Source organism: Equus przewalskii, chromosome 17 (genome assembly GCF_037783145.1).
Source record: "Equus przewalskii isolate Varuska chromosome 17, EquPr2, whole genome shotgun sequence".
Lineage (NCBI taxonomy): Eukaryota > Metazoa > Chordata > Mammalia > Perissodactyla > Equidae > Equus > Equus przewalskii.
Genome location: NC_091847.1, coordinates 59,259,357 through 59,283,847, shown reverse-complemented (window position 1 = coordinate 59,283,847; position 24,491 = coordinate 59,259,357). Strand labels below are relative to the sequence as shown.

At 38.8% G+C, this 24,491-nt stretch overlaps 1 long non-coding RNA gene across 3 annotated transcripts; it reads right to left on the bottom strand.

Moving 5' to 3' along the window:
• Nucleotides 1–293: 293 nt before the first annotated feature.
• On the bottom strand, nt 294–12,099 carry LOC139076653 (uncharacterized). 3 transcript variants are annotated; one of them, XR_011528466.1, is made up of 7 exons: nt 11,738–12,076; nt 9,521–9,716; nt 7,907–8,017; nt 3,726–3,844; nt 2,868–2,952; nt 1,791–1,955; nt 294–424 (listed from the first exon to the last, which is right to left on the bottom strand). It is a non-coding gene; the product is annotated as an uncharacterized lncRNA (long non-coding RNA). The 3 variants fall into 3 exon arrangements; XR_011528464.1 differs by lacking the exons at nt 294–424; nt 1,791–1,955 and having other exon boundaries at nt 2,726–2,952; nt 11,738–12,099; XR_011528465.1 differs by lacking the exons at nt 294–424; nt 1,791–1,955 and having other exon boundaries at nt 2,726–2,952; nt 9,553–9,716; nt 11,738–12,086.
• Between the last annotated feature and the right edge of the window lie 12,392 nt (nt 12,100–24,491).

Genomic DNA, 24,491 nt, shown 5'->3' with positions numbered 1-24,491 from the left:
ACTGAGGATTATCTCTGGGTAGCAGGATTATAGGTCATATCTTTGCTCTTTGTGCTTTTCTATTCTACACAATGGGGAGATATTAATTTTATAAGGAAAAATTAGTTTCCAGAATAACAAATTTTTTTTAAATAGTACTTTCTTTCTAAGGTCTTGATTTTTATGCAAGAAAGACTTTTTTCACACTCTCCCTTAAACCAAAGACATTAAAATAGAGTAGTTTTTCAAAAATCATGTTTTGTCTTTTAATTAAGGATAACCTGCTTATTTCCATAAGCATCTTGAGTTTACCTCACCGATTAAATGCAAAAGAACACTGTTCATCACACTCATATTTACCTTAGGAAAGACTGCGGGTACACAGCGGGCCTTTCAGTCTACTTGCTGGTATGTGCAATAGAAGGCGTATGAGCTACAGTAATACCTGGAAGAAATCAGGAGAATCTTTGTTTTCCTGTAATTTCCATGAAAACAGCTATTATTTTCTTGTTTATCTTTGTCGATTGTTTCTCTTAGGTATGGATAACAAACGGAGAATATTTTTATTTTTATTGTTACACAATTAAAACAGCATGAATAAATGAATGAATAAATGTGAGAGAAAAACAGAGAGAATTAACAGGGCAAAAGAGGAAGCTCCTTAAACCTTAAGGAACTTCAAGTCTTCTTCTCAGAAGAAATGTTCGAAACGTAAATGGTATTTCACACTACAAAACGTGATTGGAAAAAGTGTGAATATATTCTGGCAATACTCATCAGTTAGAGCAGACCTGAAGGAACAAGTTCTCTCCAAGCCCCCCATCAGTCTTACTTTTTTAGATGTCTACTCATTCGGAAGGAACACTCTGAAGGAAAAAAAAGGCGACTCCCCAGCTAATATACTATCTCCAGTTTAGTTCTTTAAAACATGTCATCAAGGGGCTGGCCCCGTGGCCGAGTGGTTAAGTTCGTGCGCTCCGCTGCAGGCGGCCCAGTGTTTCGTTGGTTCGAATCCTGGGTGTGGACATGGCACTGCTCATCAAACCACGCTGAGGCAGCGTCCCACGTACCACAAGTAGAAGGACCCACAATGAAATATACAACTATGTACCAGGGGGCTTTGGGGAGAAAAAGGAAAAATAAAAAATCTTTCCAGCTAGAGAGCAATCACCCTCAATTACCCCCAAGATTTTCGTTTCACAGTTTCTCAAAGCAGGGTTTTGTGAGTCACCTGAGGTCAGTGCCTTGTAACGTCGTGTGATTGATGTCAGGCACGATCTTGACAGTCACGGAAATTTTGGCAGACTCTTAAAGCCTCTCGTTCATCTTACAAACATCAGGAAAAGCATTTGTGCACTACCTTTATCAAGAGGCTATTTTAAATAATTGAAGAAGAGAGGAAAAGACTACCCTCCAGAGATGGTGAGGCTCTTCACTTTAAAATATATGTAACCTCTTAAAGGGCACTCAGGTGCAGCTAGTGGAAGACCAGGGAGACCCCAGCCAGCTGCTGCCAACAGCCTCATTCCGACAGCTGGGGACCAGCGAGCGTTCTGATTTATAGTTCCCAGACTAGGGGCTTCTTCCAACCCCAAACTGACCTTCTGCTGGCACGTCAGCCCATCTCTCCTCTACCCCTTCATGTTTGGACAGTCTCAAATAGTTTCTTACCACCTTGGGGCACAACTCGAAGATCTAGAGTTCCCCGGGGAAATTCCAAGAAGGGGCCTCTCTGTACGTAAGGTTATAATTGAGATGTTTCAGATTTATCTTAACTCTAGAAGAATCCCATATCAGAGTGGATACCAAACCTTTGCACAATCGGTGTGAACACAGTCTTTTCCGATTACAATTTTTGATAAGAATAGAATCCAATTTCTGTGATGACGTAAAAAAGCAGACAAGATTTTTTTCTTTGAATGTCTGGTTGTTCCGTGAAATGTTTTCATAGACTCTTCGGATCAACTCAATTGTACCTGCAAATATAGTCTATGGGATTTAATTTGAAATTTATATAACACTGAGACATGTGTCAAGTAAGAAATACTCTGAGCATAATCTTCTGTATATTATTTTAATTAATATTCACAACCATCTCGGATTTCTGTGGGAAAGAGCGACAAACAGCACACACATGATCTAAATCAATTCTTGATATTGGTTCGAGTTTTCTTCCTTACTTAGTGATTTTTTTAACCCAAAACTCTCTCTATACATGTATATATAAAGCTTGTATTAGAGATACTCCAAGGTGACATAATTGACAGATATGTTCCATCTCTTATCCCTAAAGCTTCCTGCTTTGAGTAAAACACTAATCGTGAAAAGACTGCTTAAAAGGCAAGACACAGGGAAGAAAAGACCAGAGGCACAAGTCTGCGTAAGCCAAAAATTAATTATCAATCCCCAGAATTAGAAAGTTGGTGCTAATAGTAACTGACTTGATAAGAGTCTCAAGATCTTTTTTTAAGAAAAAGGATGTAAATTTAAATTAAGTATACATGTGATTTGAAAGTTTCATGCAATCTAGATGTCACTGGGGCTATACATTATATGAATACTATATTCATATTGAGTGTGTTTTTACTTTTTCAAGAAATATATTTGATTGAACGTCTCTGTGGAAGGAAGCCAATTGTTTTCTGTACTCTTGGTGTCAAAGAAAGATCTACTTTGCCAAAAATCCCTTTTCTTCTGACTTATACCTTGAGAAATGGTTAAGCTTAAGTTGACACTTGAACAGTCATCATTTTGCCTTTTTTATTATCATTATAAAACTTGATAAACACTCTCTTCTGTCTTTCTGCTCACCTCCATATCTACTATGTAGATAGTATTTATACATTTAGTACTTTGTGTATGTTCTCTCTGTTCTAACTTCCACTTACACAAAAATAAAGTTCTTTATATGATGATTGCAACTTTTGGCTTCATGGTGTTGCAATTTAGCAATTTTCTGGTTCTGAGTGGACTCTGAAAAGGAAAACGATAGCCATTCTTGAGAGTTTGCCTATGTTTCCATGCACAGCGGAGGCTTATTCATATCCACAAATAATCTTAAGTAATGGAACATTAAAAAACAGAATAATTTATTGATTAGGATGAGTCATTTCCAGTAAAAGCAAACCTCTTAGTAAGAACACGAAACCTGTACTGAATGTCTGAGGGCGTTTCCCCTTTTTTTCTTGGTCAGGTTGGTCTCTAGCAACTCTGGTCTGGTCTGTAAGTCAGAGTTGCTTATTGATCACATTTACTTCACAGCAACCTGTTATGGGGATCACTGGTGCCATCCCACAGTCTCTGTTTCTTGAGAGTTTGAAATCTTCTAAGCCTTTTTTTCATGATTTCCTAACCACCTAGTTTTAAAAGTATAATTAGCATATGACTCATTATACTGCTTGTGTAATATATGCATAATGATCTTGAAAGCAGAGGGATTTCTCTTAATGCAAAAAGAACATGAAATTTCTAGCAGGTTGTAATGTGCTGAGCCCTGTTTTCCAGTGCAAATAATGAGTCATGGAGCAAAATGGGTGATAGGGAGTAGGTAACTAACAAAGTATGATAAGGAAATCAATTTAGATCATCATCTGGCCCTTTAGAAAAGAATTTTCTAGACACTTCTCAGGCCATGCACCCTACGGCCACCACTGAACTTCTTATTCTATCTCAAATAACCCAAACCCTGCACAATGCTCCATCTTTTGTTCATGCAGATGCTTCGCTCAGAACATCCTTCTACTCACCTTTCCTACTCGGCAAACACTTCTTCTTTAAGACTGAGTTCAAATGCCCCCTCCTCTGAAATGTCTTTCCAGAGTCCTCTGAGCCTTCACAGGGCTTTGTGCATACATTGTTTTCTGCCCTATTAAAAATTAATTATACTACTCACTAATGTAGTAGATGAATGGCATTCCTTGTCTACATCTGTCCCCAAACAAACAGGATGCCTAGCATGTCCTTCTCCCCAGCCTTCACTCACCTAACATGGTGAAATGATCTTTTATTTTAATTTCAGGTTTTCTTTTTACAGTACGTTTTGATTAACTCATTTTACTGGTTTATGTGCTCACCATTGTTCCTATATCCCACGTCTTTGTCTTGGATTCATTCTCTGTCTTGCTGAACTGAGTTCTTCAGTAATTTTTTTAGAAATGACTCATAAATAGTAAACTTTCTAAGTCTTTGCATATCTAAAAACGAAATCTTTATTTTGCCCTCCCACGTGAGTGAGTTTGGCTGGGTGAAGGACTGCAAGTTAGTAACTTTTTTCTTTCTTTGATGATATTTCTCTGTTGTCAACTTGTGTCCGGTGCTACTGATTTTAATCAGGAGAGAACTCTTTCAAAGAGAATCTAATTTTTCCTCTTGAGAACCATTTAGGATTTTATCTTTACGTTTGGCATTCTGAAATGACATTCGGGTGTGTCTAAATGTGGGTAGTGTTTTTCTATTCGTGCTACTCAGAAACTTTTTGGATCCTTGAATATTTTGAATGACTCACTTTCATGGTTCAGTTTCTTCGATTAGTTTATAGTTTGGGGTTGCTATTTATATTTATGGTTGAGCATCTTTATCAAACAGGGATTGTTGGAATGTGTTTCATCAGATCAATGAAAACCTCTTTTACTGTAAGTGACTTTAAATTCTGAGTATAGAAAATTGCCTTGGATGTTTGGGAGGGGGTCAGGCTGGGAAAATTTGCAAGGTACACAAATAACTTTTATTTAGAGTCTGAGGGCTCCCTGGCCCTGCTGGTTGTTGTATGCTACCTGGTACAGTGCCCAGTCTGGGAGCATCCTGCGGCAGAACTCCCATTTCAGAGTGCCTCACTCCCAAATGTGTTCTGCATACAAAGGGAACCAGTGGTTCTCCTTCCTTCCCCCTCTTTGCTGTGCATTTTGGAGTTCCAAGTTAGCTCAGGCTCTGCTTCCCTTCATCTCCTGCCCCAACCTGCATACAAGGGACTCTCCGAGGGAGGTAACTCATTTTGTGTGTGAAACAGTGATCTTGTTGATTCAGACTCAAATGACTTAAAACTAAGAAACGAATTTATCAGTTGAATAAATAAGTAACATTTAGCACTCATTTTACTTGTGGGAAGAGTAGTTATTCACCAATATCAGCATTTCTCAAAAGAGGTTGCTAGCTTCAAGGAAAGTTTCTACAAAATTTCCTTGCAAGTTTTCAATTTAGGGACAGTTTAAAAAACAACCTACACACCCAAAAAGGCTAAAAGTTACAGACTGAGACTACCGAGCTGGTGAGGATACAGAGCAACCGAAGTTTTCATACAATGCTAGTGAGAGTCAAAGCGGCACGATCACTTTTGGAAACTGTGTATATTGCAATATCTACAAAAGCTTAATAAATGCGTGGTCTATGCAATCAACTCTACTCTCAGGTATTTGGCCAACATACCTGTCAGAAATGCAAACATTTTGGTATCAAAATACACTTAGGAAAAATATATAACAGCATTACTCATACTAGCCCCAGACCAGAAACAAACCAAATGCCCATCAGCAGTAAAATAAATTGAGAAACAGCCATAGAATGGAATACTCCAGAGCAATGAAAAGTAATGAACTACAAATACATGCTACAACATGGATGTAGCTCAGAATAAGTTGAATAAAAAAACCAGACACAAAGGAGTACATACTGTTATTCATTTACATATGGCTACATAGCAAGGAAAACTAACTACAATAGAGAACTGGTTACCTTTTCAAAAGTTCTATTGAATGGGAGGAGGTACAAGGAAGACTTCTGGGGTGCTTATGTTCTTCCATATCTTGATTTGGTGTTGCAGTTACCCCTGGGAACAACGCTTCCCTGCTCAAGGCCTGGCTGCATAGACATCATTCACCCGCTATGCTCCCTCTCAAGTTTATGTCATTACAGTGGATATAGACAGTGCTCTACCCACATCCCCTTGGGTCTTTCTTATGAGTCTTGTGCTTCCTCATGAGTCCCTTGGCTTCTGTATATTGTCCTTTTGACAGCTCATAGCTTCAGTCTTTCAAGGACTGTCCGTGGGTTACTGGAGTCCCTTTGGCCATACCTGCATAGAGCTGTAAGTGCCAAGAAGCTTATGTCCCCCACAGGGCAACCTGTGGCCAATGACTGACTAGTGTGGAAGAGTGAAAGCCCAGCTCCTTTCCTTCAAGACAAGACAAACTGAAATGTAATGAATTCTGCACAGCTTCCTGTAGGATCAGGCTGAGGCTGGGAATTGACATAAAACTGCTCCCTTGCTTAACTTCTTTCCCTTCCTTGTCTGGCATCCCCTATACCTCTACTGGCTTTTCCTGGGAGTACTGCCCTAACAAATCTCTTGTTCACAGATGCTCAGGTCAAAGTCATCCTCTGAGAATCAGATCCAAAACAGTCATATTGGAAACCCAGTATCCCATGGATGTAGCTTTCTTTTCCTCACTACCCCTTAATACAACGTTCTTTATTGCCTAGAGTTTATACCCCAGACAGTCCCTTTTAGGGATTAAGGTCTTGAAAGGCTTCCATGAATTAGTGAGGGGCACAATCTAGGAGGCATGACTCGTGAAGCATTAATCAACGATTTGCAGTTAACAAAATGCAATAAGATTAGCAATGCAGTCATCTGACAAGACCCTTGGTCATCGTAAGACCCACCACTGGCTGGTGATTGTGGGGGCAAGGAACGATGTCAGAAAAGGGCCAAAGCAGAAGCCTTGCTGGGAAAAGGGAGCTGAGTAGGGAGTGAAAGACACATTCCTCAGGCTCCAAGCAGCAATTTCAGATTTTGATCATCTGGGCACAGGAAGGAAAGAAAGATGACTCAAAACGGAAACAATTTTGAACAAAAGGCAATCTAACTTCATGAATTTTACCCAGGACTAGCCCTGAGCTGATTAATATTTATTTATTTTATATATAAATAATGGAGTGAAGGCATGTTATGATTCAATAAGTCAGAGGGACTTATAATATTTTTAAGTGATTGAGAATGGGGACATTACTAACTGCCCCAGATGAAACCCACATGGCTTCATGAATTGAGTGAGATTTCAAAGGCTTGCTTGATAAAGCTAACACAGTTATCCGGTGGGAAAGCACATGAATACTACTTATTCTAACTCAAACAGCTAATCAAATTTCTTTTGCCCAAAGTCCATTTTAAGGTTTAACAATATGAACAGCTGGTGGTATGAGCTTTAGAATTAATTACAGAGTGAGTCAATAAACATAAAATTATGTAACTTCCAGATGGAAATTTCAAAAATAATATCTTTTAAATCCATACCTCACAATTTCAATTAACTTGTATGTAAAATAATCTTAAATTGGCCTTTTTAAACAGCTAGTGAAAAAAGAAAGGTGTTAAATAGTACATGATTGACTTAATTGGAGTGAATGGCAATCAAAATTACCAAAAGAAATTGTGACATAAATGGGACAAATAAAACAAAAAAAATGTATATAACACAAAAATGTGCATAGACAAAAGACTAGACTGAAGCAGGTCAGCATTTCAATAGTGTTTATTTCTGTATGCTAGGAGTGAGGGTCATTTTATTCTTTTCATCAGAAAAAGTGTTGTTTATTAAAAAGATAACACATAAGATCCTCCCTCTACTTCAAATTTCCCCCCAGTAAAGGCTTAGTGGGTGACTGTCACCTGAGCATAGGCACGTTATGAAAGTCCATTATTATAAAGGCTTGTGTGAATTAGGCAGAGAGATTTACTTTGATCTCTTTGAATTACTATATATGCCTAGAAAACATTCTAAAATAAGGGAGCATTGCAGACCAAAATAGTCCTGTTTTTGTTGATAGTGGTGAGATTAAGCAATCAGACATTTCCGTGACATCTATTTCCTTGATGAACAAATACTGAAAAAGAAGGGACAAGCGCATTTAAACACACACACATTCCCTTTACCTGGTGGAAAAGCAATTGTGTTTGCGGAGGCCTCTCAAGTCATTGCTCAATGACTCTCTTGCAGGTTATAAATGTCAACCAATTTGAAGGGATGGTAAAGAGGAAAGAAAACTGGAACAAATTTCAGAGAAAAGGCAGAGCTGATGAGAACACAATTCTTATCAAGGGAGTTTTCAAATATCAAGTTTCCGTCACATTGAGAGGGATAGCTGTGACTCTGTGGGAGGGTCCATCTCAGATGGCATTTCCCGTGTCACACCTTTCATCTGAGCATCTTAGGATATTTTATAAACACAAGACCTCAATAACATCTGCATTATTTTCTTTGTTTTATAAATGGACTAATCAGTCATCAAAGAGCTTGTAAAGTTGACAGAGGTCACCTACGAGGACATTAATTCCACATCAACACCTCTCCCCATGATGGCCCTCAATTCAGATGTGAGAACTACACAGCTTCTACTCTAGCACATTCTGTAACATTAAACCCATGTCCTTAACTTTTTAAAAATAATTTTTTAAGGAGACATCTCTAGGAAAAAATGCACAGGTGCAGATAAATATCATCTATCTATAGACGTGGACACGAAGATATAAATAGAAAGGGTTCATTAGCTGTAAAGTAGCAGTAAACTGATAACAGGCAGAGAAGCTGGAGCCTGGCTCCTGACAATGATGTCTGCCTTTGTTTACATAGCTAAGAACAGAGTGGGGAAGTCTGCAGGCAATAAACAGAAAGGGAGAATGTTTAGGGTTTCTTTTGCTAACTCCTTTGTCAATTGTGATCTTTCTGACGTCTCTTAACCACTCTTCAGAGGTTCCCAAACTTTCTTGGCTCGTGGTTCCCTGAGGTCTCAGCAAATTTGTCGCCGTGCCCCTAGGGTAAATCTAATAGTTTCGTTTATTAAGTACTAGTGAGGTCCGAACAACTTAATAATAGTAGTTGGCGTGATGTCCGAGAGATGGCGCTGTGCTGTCCCTCGACCATGTAAACCGTCCTGCGGGGCTCCTACGAGCTCGCTGCAAGGGGCGCCCAGGGCACCTGGGTTCCTTTGAGGACCAGGGCTCCAGATCATCCGTGAACAAGGTGAAGTGAGCTGCAGAACTGGCCTTGGAGGAATTCGAAAACAGGCGAAAGGGACTCCATGAAGGTATCTTTCTGTCATTAAAGGAACTCCAGAAAGTTACCTGGTTCTAATAAAAATGCCTACTGCTGCCCTTTAACCCTAATGACTATTGGGCTCACCCTAGGAAAGAGGGGAACAGCTGGTCACTCCTACGTGGAACATACAGGACACTTATTGCTCTCTCAGGTTTAGCTATCTCCTCTTCAGACAAAAACCTCCAAAATTACAAACCTCTAAGTGGGTTTGTTCTACTCAACATTTTACTTTTTCGTTGTCTATGACTCATTCTCCAACCCACATAACCTTAAAGATAACTATACAAATAAAATTAGTCTCTATCTGAGTCACATCAAAAGAAATAAACAGATTTCCTTTGTAAATACTGAAATTTTGGACCAGCCAGATTTAAAATATAAGCATAAATGAAATTTGTTTTCTGAGACCCTGAAACGACACCCGGAAGAACTCGGCAGCCCTCCGACCTGACCATGAGCTTTGATGACAAATCTGTGTGCTTGCCAAGTAGAGGAGAGCTGCTGGATGCCTCGAGATGCCCCGGACAGAGGAAATGGTGGCTCTAAAGGAATCTGCAGATGAGAAGTCACACGAGGAGGATGCATTAAATTGCAGGCTGATCGGCTGTAGAACGTCTCTCACAAGGGCATCTCCATGAAGCATGTATCCTGGAGACGAGCAGCAAGGATTTTTTTTTTTTCTTTAACCAGCAGTTAGTGATTCTCCTAAGCCACACCAAGAATGCCAGAGGCTCTAATCAGGCTCTGGTGAGAACGAAACCCTGTTCACAGTTAATACCATTCCTCTTTTTAAGAACTATGGAGTGCCTGCTAAGTGCCAGGCACTGTCTACGTTTAGTGGAAGATCAAGGCCCGAGGGAGGGGGAGCAGGGGAGGACGACTCTTGGCCTCTCAGAGCTGGGCCTGGTGGCTAAGAACAACAGGAGGTTCCATTTTATAACTCGGAGGAAACAGAGGAGGTGTCCTGGCGATTCACTTTCCTCTCTGACCTCAATTTACTCTTTTTAAATGAGAGGGTTGGACTGTGTGATCTCTAAGCCCCGCTGTTCTGATTCTAGCACCATGTGAAGTTCACTTCAAAGTCAGCGAAAGTCGCAGCAACATAAATAGACCTCAGGATATAAACACTGTGTTATCCAAAGGGAAAACGAAGATGACAGACTACATGTTTTAAAATAAACTCACTGTGGTTTTTAATTCTCAATTCCATCCTTGAGTTTTATGAGTATTGATTTCCTAAGAAAAGAAAGCCTACAACTGCTACCTTCCTTAAGTACCTTTCTAGTCATTTTAAATAACGTCATTAACAATTTTCAGGCCTAATATATATAGCTTTCCATTTAAATATCCTTCCTACCCTCACCAAAAGGACCTTTCTTATGTAACAAAAACGAAAGTTTTAATTTTGGACACAAAAAAATACAGGCTTGACATTTACTGAGCATTTATAAAAAAACAATACTTTGTGCCTTGCCTAAAAAAATTCCTGTTATGTACTTCAAACATTGACAGGAAGTGTCATTGACAACACAGTGGGATGGGCAAACTGAGAGACAGAGACCCAAGACATTTGCAGTTTACTTAAGGTCACACAGTTATTTTATGTATCTGCCTCATTTTCATCTTATTTCATTTATCCTTCACAGTAGTCTTAGAGAGTAATTTCCCGACCTACAGATAAGGATATTGAGTTTCAGAAATCGTATGTTCTTACAACAATAACAGATTCAAAACTAGGTTGACCTATCTCAAAAACTCTTGCAATTTTTCCCTATACCTTGTGGAGTTCTAGCACATAATCCCTACTTTGCAAATTGTACATTCTCACATAGGTCAAATGGAAAGGATCCCTTCACCCTCAAACCTTTTTCTTCAGAGAATGAGAAGGAGGCCGTTCTAGAGGAGAGACAAGGGGAGAAGTGAGGTTAAAGAACTGCCCTCTATTACTCTAAGATATTTCCAGACTTATTTTTCCCTAACCCTGTCCAGACTTATATTGTACCCAAATTAGACTACCACAGTTCCTGGTTTATACCCTCAGTATATGACACCTCAGTCTGTGATAAAATATAAAAAGAAAATAAATGTATTATTTCTCACTGTTAAACATGAAACTGTAGTCGGTCCATGGCTTTTATACTCACTCTTACATAATGTTTGGCATCAAAAGTTCCAGTCTAGTCTAATAATTGTAAAGTTAGAGTCCACTCCAGTAAAGAAATAAAATATCTAGACTCTTATTCAGTGTCAGACTTTCCCCATTCCTAGAATGGAGGCCCGGGGGGAGGAGGGGAAGGGAGCAGGGCTGGTTCTTAAGCATTTCCTCTTCTGCCTCCTCTCCCACTGTGAGCTCTCTCTGAAGTCAGCCTAGGAAGAGAGGAACTAGAAGAAAGGGGCCAGGCTGCATAGCTGGTATAAGGTTATCTGGCCTCAGTGCCCGCTGGACTAAAGAAGCATTGCCGACTCTTTCTCTTTTGAACACTTTTGTTGATTCTTCGGAGTCTCACTCAAGATCACCAACAAAGCCCCCTGCCCTTGGCAATGCCCTCCTCTGGGTACCTCTGTTCTGAGCGTCCATCCAGCAACTCACCATTTCTTCATGTATCATAACCCACTGGGGCTATCTTTTTGGAAGAGATTTCCCTTTAAGATGACCCAGGTCAACTCACCTTTGAAAGGAGTGTCATTTTGTCCACATGACCCAATTTGAGCGGAAGGGCCTACTACCCCAGTGGATTCTCTTTTTACCTCTTCACTTTGGATTTCTCAGACTTAAGTCAAATGCCATTGTCTATCTCCCTCAATCTCCGGGACACAGATATCAAATATCAAAATCTCCTCAGTCTTCGCTCATTGGCTTGAGGTAAAAGTAAAGCCTCCTCTGTTCCTGTGAGGAGGGAGCAGGGAATATCACACAAAGCTCACACAAAGAAACCTCTACTCTCCAACCATTTTTTCTTATACCAGCTGGGGTACATGATCAAGCTGGCAGACCATCCTGTTATCCCTTCACATGTCAGCACTTCATCTTAGAATCTTGGGCATTGGGTAGGGGGAGGGAATTGTTCTAGAATCTTTTATATTGTTCTTTGTCTTTGGGTTCCATTTTAACAACCTGTTACGCAGATAATGGGTTTAAGGAGTAGCTGAACTGTGAGAGTGGAAGTCATCAGGAACCAAGGAAGCTCTTCTCTGTCTTTCCCTCTCTAGAGTCAAACAACTCCTCAACCTGCTCCTCTTTGCTCATAATCTACTTTGTTCTCCTCCCTTTCACCAAACTGTCTTTCTTTGTTTCTCTATGCACATACAACGACGGCCACACCTCCACTTCCTATATTACATGTTTGCTCCCACAGACCAGCAGATACTAACTAGTTTGAATCCCACTTTAAAATTCTTAGAGAAGAAAGACAATGGGCCTAGTTTGGACCAGGTGTCTATCCTTGATACAATCACCTTTGTCCAACAAACAGGCTGTCAGAACCCATCCCTGAGGGCAGGGAAATTCTCAAAGAAAGGAGGTAATAGTCCGGACAGGCATTCCCTAACAGCATCAGAAACACATGTAGTGCCGGGCACAAGGCTTCACATAACTAAATACTTAGCATGTTTTTCTTTCCTTTCAAGACATTTATTCTCTTCTGAGTAGTTAAATATACTGGACATTGTGGTTAGCTCTCCAGCATTACTCTCCCTTTCCTTAGTCAAAAGTCAAATCTTCATTCAGATATCTTCGCTTCCCCTGGGCATCTCACACTAGCACTGGGACAAGTGGCTGAAGCCCAAACTAATGAACATATTCCCTCCCCTGGTCACAGTTATTCATTCCAGGATGACTGATCTCAGGCTGATAAGATCAAAGGAGAGTTTTTCTGGTGGTTTCTAAAGAAAAAGTATTCTCCCTCTTCTGAGAACACTCTTGGAAATGATCCCCTCTTCCACCATAGATGCGCATGGAGAAGCATACTGCCATGGGAAGTGACACACGCATCTTGTGACTACAAAGTAGAACCAGGCTTAAGAAGAAGCTGAACTTGCTAGAGACAGAGAGGCGATAAAAGGAAACTGAATCCTTGAAGACATGACTGAGCAGCTGAGGCAAACCAACCCTGAAGCCAACTTATATGTCAACTGTTAAATGAGCCAATAAATCCTCTCCGTCATTTTAACCAGCTTGGATTGGATTCCAGAAAGGCCTAATTTGTATAGTCACCCAAAATTATAACATGTCAGGACAAACTGTCAGTAAGTATGTTTGCAAAAGATTCTGATGTTCCCTGAGGGGAAGTTGTAAATGGATTCTAGAAAAAAAAGGAATCAAGAATTAAATCTCTCCAAAAAGAAGAGGCTAAAAGCAATCTTAAAACCTCTCATGGAAGATACCAGATATGTAAAAAACTCAGAGAAAGGAGTAGGAAGATGTTTGAACTGAATCATAGGAAACCGGCTGATTTTGTAGAAAAGGCAATATATCCAGGTGACCCCATGGGATGCCATATGGATGGTCCCAACTCTGCCGGTGGAGGATATTGTTCTAAATATCTCAAGAAATTAAAGAAGATATCAAGAAGTGTGTTACAGCTGGTGCTACAAATAGGACCTGAGAAAATAAGAGAGGCTACTCTCCATGAAAACCACATGAATAATAATGCTGCCGGGGGAAGTGGACTGTCACTGTAAAGTAGGCCTGTCTAGAGGAGCCTCTGCACACCAGGACCCAGGACCAAGAGGAGATGCGGAGATCTTACCAAGGAAGAGAAGGGCTTTGTCATCTGAGTTCTAACAGTACCATGGGATAGAGAGAGGGAAGAGAAGTAGCTTAGAACAGAATGCTCCTTTTTTTAACCATTGTTTGTTGTTACCTATTTCTTCTCAATTATTTTTAATGCATGGGTAGAAAATCTTGTATTATATTTGTGTAGTGAAATAATATTTCGAAATACATTACTATGCTTTTCTTTTTGTCACTTCCTTGTATATATTTTTTAACCTCACCTCTCTTCAACTGGAGCTATTCATTACCTCTGAGAGGATTAAGACTGCTATAATTAGAAAAAGTCAGAGTTTGGCTTTTGGCTTCCAAAATTAGGTTCATCAAATCAGTTTCAGCGAGGATAGTCTTGAATTTAGTTTTCAATTTCAAGAGGCAGGCAAGAGATTGAGATAAAGAAGGTTTTGTTTTGTTTTCATTTTTAATTCCATAGTGTTTCCTTTAAATGTCAAGAAACGAAGCCTGGAAGGTTGATAAAAGAGTTTTTAATAAAAACCTTTAAATATGAAGGATACAGGAGAAAACAGGAGGGCAGTGTTCTAGCCCAAAGAAAGGAAACAAAAGAAATTTCTGCTACACAGCAGAAATTTATTTCTCACAGTTCTGAGGCCAGAAAGTCCGAGATCAAGGTGCCAGATGATTGAGTTCCTGGTGAAGACTCTCCTTCTAGCTTGCAGATTTTCTCCTTCTCTCTGTGCCCTCACCTGGCAGCGACAGCGAGCAAGCCTACAGGTGTCTCCTCTTATACAGATGCTAATCCTGTCAGATCAGGGCTCCCCTCTTCCTGCCTCCTTTAACCTTAATTACTTCGTTACTCCAGATACAGCCACACTGCGTGTCAGGGTTTCAACTTATGAATTTGAGGGGGGACCTGATTCAGTCCAAAGCGTGTGGAAAGGATCCCAAAGGTGAGCAGAGCAGGTAAGTGAATCATAGGTAAGTTTCCAGAGAGGCTCCTGCCCTGCCTCCTCCCCAGGTAGAGAGGAGGGTGGGTTATACAATAAACTAGATGGCAGAAAACTCTCAAATAGCTCAATTCTATCCACGGAAGGAACTTTCACTTGTTTGGGGCCTGGAATTCTAATTGGAGGCAGCCTCAAAGAGCGTTCCATGCCAAACTGACATGTGTGCCATGAAGTAGAAGGCAATGGGGCATATTTAGACCAAGAAGACCTGTGATAGCACCCAGTGTGCAGCCCCTTCATCTCCCTCCTCAGAAATTTCCACATGCTCAAGCTGGAGTTGCTGCAGCCCTTAGCAGAGGGCTGTAAGGAGGTGTCCTCTAAACTAGACATTGAATGGGCATCACAGAAAATCTCACTGGATCTGAAACACTAGCAAGAGCGGTGGTGGGCTCTAGTCAACAATGGAAGTTGGTCTCCTTCCTCCAGACATAGTGGCTGCTATACTGTTGGTTGGCATTCTGCTATTCCTATATACAATGCTATATTTAAGTAAGAAAATACAATATTTTTGTTGGCATAGTTTTGTTATTCTGGAATTATTTAAATTGACCCCTCCTTCTATGAAAGCAGAACTGCTTACAGAAGTTGCCCTCCTACTGCAAACAAATAGAAAACTGGACAAAATAAAGGAAACAACTGGTTATACATTGACTAACTATAGTCTCTGAGAGAAGGGAACTAATCAAGATGAACTCTATGATTGCCCCAACAATTTCTGGACTGCAGCACAAGGAAAGCAAACCCAAACAGACGCTGGCAGTTACAATGAGTTGAGAAGGCAGAAGTCAGAAATGAGGGAGGCTGAGGCAGCTAGAATTTTCAGGGAAGATTACCAGAGAGGAGGGAACTATGCAGAGAATGAGCTCCGGAAATCTGCCTAGCAGTCTTTGGTGGAATACTAGTCTTTGGTGGGTAAGAGAAATTCAACATGGCCAGAAAAAAAGAACTGCTGGGAGAAAATAGTTACTAGGGAGCTGTAAACTGAACTATCCCCAGAACTCAAGTAAACCTGGAAATCATTTGAGTCACATCAGTCAAAGTGGAGAAACGTTGTGAATACACATGCATTTCATTAGGGAAACCAAAAAGTTCAGGGTTAGTAGGGGGATTAAAGGCTTCTATAGACCCATATGAAAAACTGAAAGGCAAGCCTTTAAAAAAATCAAACTGATCTGCAAGTAGCTTACCATGCCAGACCAATATCCAACTCTTTAAGGGAATACCATAAAATCCAGCACTCAATGTTCAGCATCTAATAAGAAAATTACTGGTCAGGTGAAGAAGCAGGGAAATATGCCCTGTAACCAAGAGACAAATCAGTTAACAGAAACAGTCCCCAAGATGACACATGTGATGGAATTAGCAGAAAAGGACTTTAAAGTAACTGTTATAAATATGTTCAAAGATTCAAAGAAAAACAGAAAAACAATGCAGAGAGAAATGGAAGTTATTAAAAAAAAAACAAATTGAATTTCTAGAGATGAAAATATAATATTGGAATTGAAAATTTCATTGAATTACATTAAAAGCAGATTAGATACTACAGAAAAAAATCCATCAACATGAAGATGTAGAAATATCCGAAAGGAAGCATAGAGAGGGAGAAAGAAAGAACAGAACCTCAGTGAGCTGAGGAAAAATATTAAAAGTTTAACATACATGTAGTCGATGTCAGGTAAGGAAAGGAGGGGTCGGAGGATAGAAATAATATCTGGAGAAATAACGACTAAAAAATTTCCAAATTTCCAAATTTGATGATAGTATAAACCCACAGATTCAAGAATCTCATCCAAGAAGCTCAAACCACACCAAGGCAAATCGTAGTCAAATTGCTGAAAACCAGTATTAAAGAGAAAGTCTTAAAAGCAGCCAGTGTTGAGGAGTAGGGAATGGAATTGGTATCATTTATATCTTGAGATGTGCCCCTTTAAAATTTTGCAATAAGCAATGGTGCCCTCGTTTAGAAATTGTTCTTTTATACCACCGCAATCCTCAGTATGGAGTTAACACTGCACGTTACCCTGGTTAATCAAAAGTCAAAAAACCTTTTTCAGTATCTGTAACAATTTACACAAAAGCAGTCTTGCCACTTAACTATACCAGTATTCAAGGGCTTTATTTTCCTTAATTGTAACTAGAAATTGAATAATATTATTTCTTATGATTAATTAAACTTTTAGCATTTTATGAGTCTTTGATTTAATATTTTTATTCTTCTTACGTTTTTATCTGTTATTTTATGGTAGAGTGACAAAATGTTTGACATTTATATTTTTATAAATTTATTTTTAAATTTATTTGTAATGTTTTTGTATATTTTGTATTTAAATTTATTAAGCAGTTAATTTCATTCGCTATTTTATTTTGACTTGAACACACTTTTAAAATTACATAAAATAAATACCAAAATATTTGTGTCATAATTTCACTCCCTTATTGGAATCACCACTCAGGAGCAATCAGTCTGCATTTCTTTTTTTGAGAGAAACTATAATTAATTATAACAGCACAGTAAGAAGAAAAATCCCAAAGTGGAGATAGGCAAAAGATTGATTCTTTAAGGGCATATAGTTTTGTTTTCACTTACTATTTCCAGCAATTAGGGTATCTTACAACTGTAAAATGTGAACGTTAACTTATAGAAAACTGATAGCAATTCAAATTATTTTTGTTCCATAGCATTGCAAATGAATTTTGTCTTATAGAGATGTAAATCATTTCTATATAGTAGAAAAGATTAAAACATTAGGTTTTAAAATTCAATTTAACAATCTTATTCTGATATTCCTTTTTTTCCAATTATAATATTTCTGCCTGTCCAGTACATTTTTCAATTAGCTTTATTATCCCCCTGGTTCCCTCAGCAGCTAACTAAATCAATCTTTGACACTTGCTAATTTTATATTTGTAGAAGAGTCATGTTTTTAATGTTTTTGAAAATTATATTTTGATGAGCATCGTGCATAAATAGAAATGGTGAGTAAGCTCAGTTTTAGAGAAGTAAAAATCTGCATTTCTGTACATTTACTTCACAATGAATGATTAAAAACTTACCTCATTTGTGTCATAGGATTAGTCAACCTGCGTGGGAATTACTGTCTTCAAGAGATCAGAACCTTTTCCCCACTATCCCTTAGGCTTATCTCTCAAGAATATCTACACACTGGGCAGAATCTTACTTATCTGACCCCCAGACAAGTACATAGAGCATTTTCAGTTTCTGTGTGTCACTGATGTTCATTTTAGGATAACAGATGGACATGCAAAACAAAAACCATAGGAAAACTACACATTTAAGACCCCTAAATTCTTTCAGCCATCCTCCTTTGTCTAAAGTCCCTAGTGATACTTCTGACCTAGTGACAGGAAGTTCTATTAGATTGTTTGCTTTTACATGAACTTGTCCTTCCTTCTCCCTGGAAATAATCCTAAACAAAGAGTAGGTGGTCTTCTTTCTACAGGAAGTTCTTCTTAGCTCATGTTCTATATAAGGCATCAGAGTTGAACAGTGGGGGTCTGGTCTGAGAACACCCAGCCTTCAGCATATACACTTCTCCAGGGACCTTGCCATGGAAAAGTTGTGGTTGCTGTCGTGTGGTGGTGGTGGGTTTTCTCATGAAATGGTCAAAAGATGAGTGCCAAAGTGGAGCCCTTTCGAGTGCAGGATTCAGGACAGCAGCCTCTCCTTCGTTAGTGTTGGAGAATCAGCGCTACATCACCACCTTGAAGCAATGGATCATGTCTTAGCTAGTGTGTTCTAATTTGAGTGAGAAAAATACTAAGGAAATAAGCATAAATTAATATGAAAAGATTATCCTGCCAGAGTAAATCAGGAATAAAGATCTGACAGACACTGACTCTGTTAAACTCTACAAAACTGGACTTATCAAATGACAAACAACTAAAATGTGAGATTCCATCACCACTCAACATTGGGTCTTGAATTAATAATTTGATCTAATTGGATTTGTTTCTTTGTTAACTAAAAGCCTTTGAATCCAGAAAAAGTGACTAATTTCAAACAGTAGAAAGCCATTTGTATAGAACTTGCATAGAAATGCTGATTCACCAGGCCAAATTCTGCATATGTCTCTATGAAGCTTGGCAAATACAAACAAGGGAAGCTCATTCACACTTTTAGGTTTCCGTAAACAAGGATGACAGAGAAAAGGATGAGCTGCTGATGTTTTTCCATTTCATCCTGTGAACATTGCATTCTGGAAATTATCAGCAAGGCTAAGGTCTTTGGGCTCACCATAATTAGGTTGTTTTACAAAGAATGCAGCTCAACTGGTCCTTACTTAGTTACTGTTGACAGTGCAAATGCATGCTGCACAGGAAAAGACATACTTCACAGAGGCTCTGAGACAATCCCAAATATGTACCTGCTGCAACACCGACTTCCAGTCACTGAATACCAAATGCAAGGGGAAGTATTTCAGATATATTTAAACTTCAATTCACTCCTTAAACTTAACATAATTGAAGTGTTTAAAAGGAAATACATGGAATAATCCTGACTATTCAAACAGGACTCTGCCAATATTTACTGTTTCTACTGACTACATATGATGTGATATTTGCTTCCTACTTTATTTCCCATAATCCCTGAACTGTTCCTAATGAGGCAGTTAACAGTGTAATCTCCCTGTTCTGGGATTTATGGCTGAAGATATTTAAGTAATTTTTCAATCACACCAAATTTTCTAAGACAAATATCATCTCCATGATCATCAAGAAGAAGTCCTCATCTTTGACAGAAGCAGCGTACATCTGTTCTGAAACATTAAGTGTAGTTCAGCCAATGCATGTTAAGAAAGACAGAGTAAAGCCAGAAAATAAATAAAAGGGAAACAAATTACTGAAGGAATGTAGATGGTAGGGAATGGGTGGGAGGAAACTACATTATGAGAGAAAAAAACCTCTAGTGTTTTTCAACCTGAAAGTTAGTGTGATAGTTTATTTGAAGTCTCTAAAACTTACTAACTTAATGGACTGAGGACAACATCTTATTCTTCAAATTCTGGTCATATTAGAGATAAGAAAATGCCCTTTGAAAATAGAAATATGAAAAATGTAAAACACATAAAGGAAAATACATCACCCAAGCAAGGCAATAAATAATCTAATGCCATCACAAAGGTAGTGTGAATTAAAAAGGCCTGCCTCTTGCCTCTAAAAGTTTGGGCATCTAAAGCCCTCTTCACTTTGTATTGTGTTTCTTGCTTTCAGTCTAAGCTGATATGATTCTTTAAAAATTCTTGTTGATTACTTATGTATCCATTTATAACCAACTCCATTAGATAAAAGCCAAATCCACACACTACAAACCCTTGTATAGTTAGGCTTCTTTTGAGATTATTGTGGGAGAACACCCTTAAGAATCTTAGAAGCCCTATTATTTAACTGAAATGATATAGCTGGGCAGGCATTAAGATCCTTAAAGGAGCTTTCCTCTGTTTGAAATGTTTTATGAGCAACTGTCTTAAATACTTCTGAGGTATTAACAAAGATCTTATAGACTCATCCTGGATTTGATCCTTTCCAGAAGCCAATTTTTAGTTTAGTAATTGTTTTTATAGAATCTGGGTGTGAGAAACAATTATATTTCAAACCCAGTAAGTTATGGCTCTGTTATATTTAATAGTTTATTCTTTAGCTCATCTTTCTTTCCTTGTATTTTCTCATAGGCAATGAGAAAAAAAAATAGTTGGCATTTTGAATATTCCATCTGGAAATCTCCTTAGCTAGATCACTGAGTTTGTTAGGTACATTTCCTCTTTGCCACATTATCACAGATGACTATGTTGACAAACTCTGTCATCACCTAACAAGGGTTCCCTTTCCTTCAGCGTCCAATAATATTTTCTTCTCTTTCCTCTAAGGCTTTGGTGACAGCCTCCTCATGGCCTCTTAGGTTTCCACTAACACTCTACTTGAGACCCTTTGGTTTTCACTGTCTCCTCAACCCCATTCCAACTTCTTCCTACCGACCAGTTCCCAAACCAATGACATGTTGTACATTTTTGTTAGTGCAGCATCCCATTTCTAGGTACCAAACTTAGTAGCAGTTACCTATTGATACAGATACTATCCCCAAAACTTAGAGGCCTAAAGAAACAACAGTCATTTATTTTGTTCATGAATCTGCAGTTTGAGCAGAGCTTAGCAAGGACAACTCGTTTCAACTCTACATGGTATCATCTGTGATGGCTTGACTGGCAAGTGGAGAATCCACATTTACGGTAAGTCACTCACATGTTTGGCAATTTGGTGCTGTGAGTTCAGCCAGGGCCAAAGACCAGAAGCTTCTGCTCTTCTCCATATAGGCCTCTTCTTCCTAGGTGTTTTCGCCTTCCTGACAGCATGGTGGCCGGGTTCCAAGATCAAGCATCCTGAGGGAACCAGATGGCAGTTCATGGCATTTTTTATGCCCTAACCTTGAAAGTCACTTCTACTTCACTCTGTTGTTCCAAGCAGTCATGAAGTTTCAACCAGTTTTAAGGGGAAGGGATTTAGACTCCAGCTCTTGATGAGGAAGTGGCAAGGTTTTAGAAGAGTATGTGGGACAGGAGACATTGTTGGTCTCATCTTTGGAAAATGTAATCTTCTACACTAAGTAAAAAGTGATTGCATAAGGAAATTAATATTTTGGGTATATTCTTTATGACTGTGCCAAAACTGTGGAGAAGAATCAATACTTTATAATATAGCCCTTGTTCCTCTTAGAGTAAAGAAAATATGTCTAGATGGATTATAGATCAGACCCAATTTGCAAATTTTTTTATGCGCATCTAAAATGGACATATCCTGGGGCCAGCCCAGTGGTGCAGTGGTTAATTTCACAGGTTCCACTTTAGCGGCCCAGGGTTCACCAGTTTGTGTGGACCTACACATCAATTGTCAAGCCATACTGTGGCAGGTGTCCCACATATAAAGTAGTGGAAGATAGGTACAGATGTTAACTCAGGGCTAATCTTCCTCAAAAAAGAATGAAAAAGAAAAAAAGATAAAATAAAATGAACATATCCTTGTAAAATATAACGATCCTAAAAATCAAGTAATTTGGCATATTTTAATCAAAATAACTGTTTTTTAGTAACAAGAAAAAAATGGTCAATATTTTCCATCCAGATCTAGTTAAGTTCCATTTAACAAGTATTTATGGAATATCTGCAACATACCGAGCACTGTGCTAGGTATACTATGGTGTATAAGGTATGTTCCTTCTTGGGAAAAAACTACCTTCTGTAGTTTGAAAGACATACACTAAACAATTAATTACACCATAGTAAGATAAAAGAAAGAAATTTTTAAAGGTCTGTACCATATCTACATGAACATTAATGAAATTGGACCCCTACCTCAAATTATGTATAAAAATAAAAACTCAAAATCCGTGAAGATCTGAATGTAAGAGCTTAAACTATAAAACTCTTGGAAGACAACGTAAGACTAAATCTTCATGACCTTGAGTTAGGCAATGGTTTCTTGGCTATGACATCAAAAGCACAAGCAATGAAAGAAAAAAATAGATCAACTGGACTTCATTCAAATTAAAAAGTTTTGTGTGTCAAGGACACCATCAAAAAAGTGAAAAGACTGGGGCTGGCCCCGTGGCCGAGTGGTTAGGTTCGCGCACTCCGCTGCAGGCGGCCCAGTGTTTCGTTGGTTCGAATCCTGGGCGTGGACATGGCACTGCTCATCAGACCACACTGAGGCAGCGTCCCACATGCCGCAACTAGAAGGACCCACAATGAAGAATATACAACTATGTACGGGGGGCTTTGGGGAGAAAAAGGAAAAAATAAAATCTTTAAAAAAAAAAAAAAGTGAAAAGACAGCACCCAAAATAGAAGGGAAATTTTGCAAATCATACTTATGATAAGGGACTCATATCTAAAATATAAAAATATTTCTTACAAGTCAATAATAGAAAGACAAATTTTTTAAATTGTCAAAGGATCTGAATAGACATTTCTCCAAAGAAGATATACAAATGGTCAATAATCATATGAAAAGATGCTCAATATCATTCAGGGAATTGCCCATCAAAACCACAATGAGATACCACCACCCACCCACTAGGATGGCTAGAATAAAAAAAGATAGACAATTACAAGTTTGTCAAGGATGTAGAGAAATTGGAACCCTCATACACTGCTAGTAGGGATGCAAAATGGTTCATGTGGTAACTCTATTTAACCTTTGGTAACTTTGTGATTAACCAGTCACTTTGGAAAACAGTCTGGCAGTTCCTCAAAGGGTTAAACATAGAGTTACCCTCTGCCCCAGAAAATCTACTCCCAGACGTCTACCCAAGAGAAATAAAAATATGCCCATACAAAAACTTCTACATGAAAGCTTTTAGAAACATTATTCATAGTAGAAAAAAGTGAAAAAAACTGAAACAGCCATCAGATGATGAGTGGATAAACAGAATGTGGTATATCTACGTAACAGAATAATATTCGACAATAAAAAGGAATGAAGTACTGATACATGAAACAATATGGATGAACTTTGAAAACATTACGTCAAGTGAAAGAAGCCAGTCACACAAGCTTTCATATTATTTTATTCCATTTCTATGAAATGTCCAGAATAGGCAAATCTATAGAGACAGAAAGTAGATTAGTAGTTGCCGGGGAAGGGTAGGGAGAAATGGGGAGTGATTGCTAATGGGCACTGGCATTTTGGAGGTAATAAAAATGTTCTAAAATTAGTTGTGATGGTGGTTGCTCAACTCTGTGTATATACTAAAAATCAGGGAATTGTACATGTTAAATAAGTGAATGATATGGTATGTGAATTATATTTCAATAACTCTGATACACACACACACATGAAGGTATGTACTAGGTAAAGTGGAGGCATTGACAAAGTAGTGTTCTCTGCTTTGTGGATCATAGAGGGCTTCTTGGAGGAAGAGATGCTTCAAGTGGGTGGCACTGGTGGAAAGGGAAAAGACTTCCAAGCAGAGAGAATATGCAAAGACAGGGCAGGATGGAGCAGTGTGGTTGAATATGGCTGAAGCACAGCTGCATATTGAGGGCTTTCAAGAAAAGAGGCTGGGAGATGCAAAAAGGGATGCATTTGGACTCTACCAAAAGTAATGGGGCGTCGTTCAAAGGCTTCGAGCAATAGGGGCAAAAGGGTGACAGAATCATATTTGCAGTTAGAACCATCACTCTAACAATATGAAGGAATGTGGACTACAGAACAACTCCAGTGGGCAGAGAGGCCTGCATGGGAAATAGCACCATAACTCAGGCAAGAAGAGGGCCTGAAGTAAGATATCAGCAGTGGAGATGACTGGATATGAGGGAGTTAGACTATCAGGACTTGGTGTAAACAAGCAAGGTAGCTGGCATAAAAAGCACAACCAGGATTTGCTAAGTGGAACTGGAACTTGGCGGGGCTTTTACTTAGCTATGTCAACAAGGGAAAAATGTAAAAAGTAATATGAAATAGCTAACACTTCAAATGACATATCTTTGCATATAATATTCCCTTGAAGGGAAAGAAATGACGTATGGCACAATCTATAAATGTGTTTTTATGTGCTTTGAATCTGTAAAGGTGGGCTGAAGTATATCAAACTGTTCACACATTTCTTCTTGAAGAGAAGCCAAATATATATTTTAATAATTATATAACCACCAAACCAGGGGCTTACTATGGATA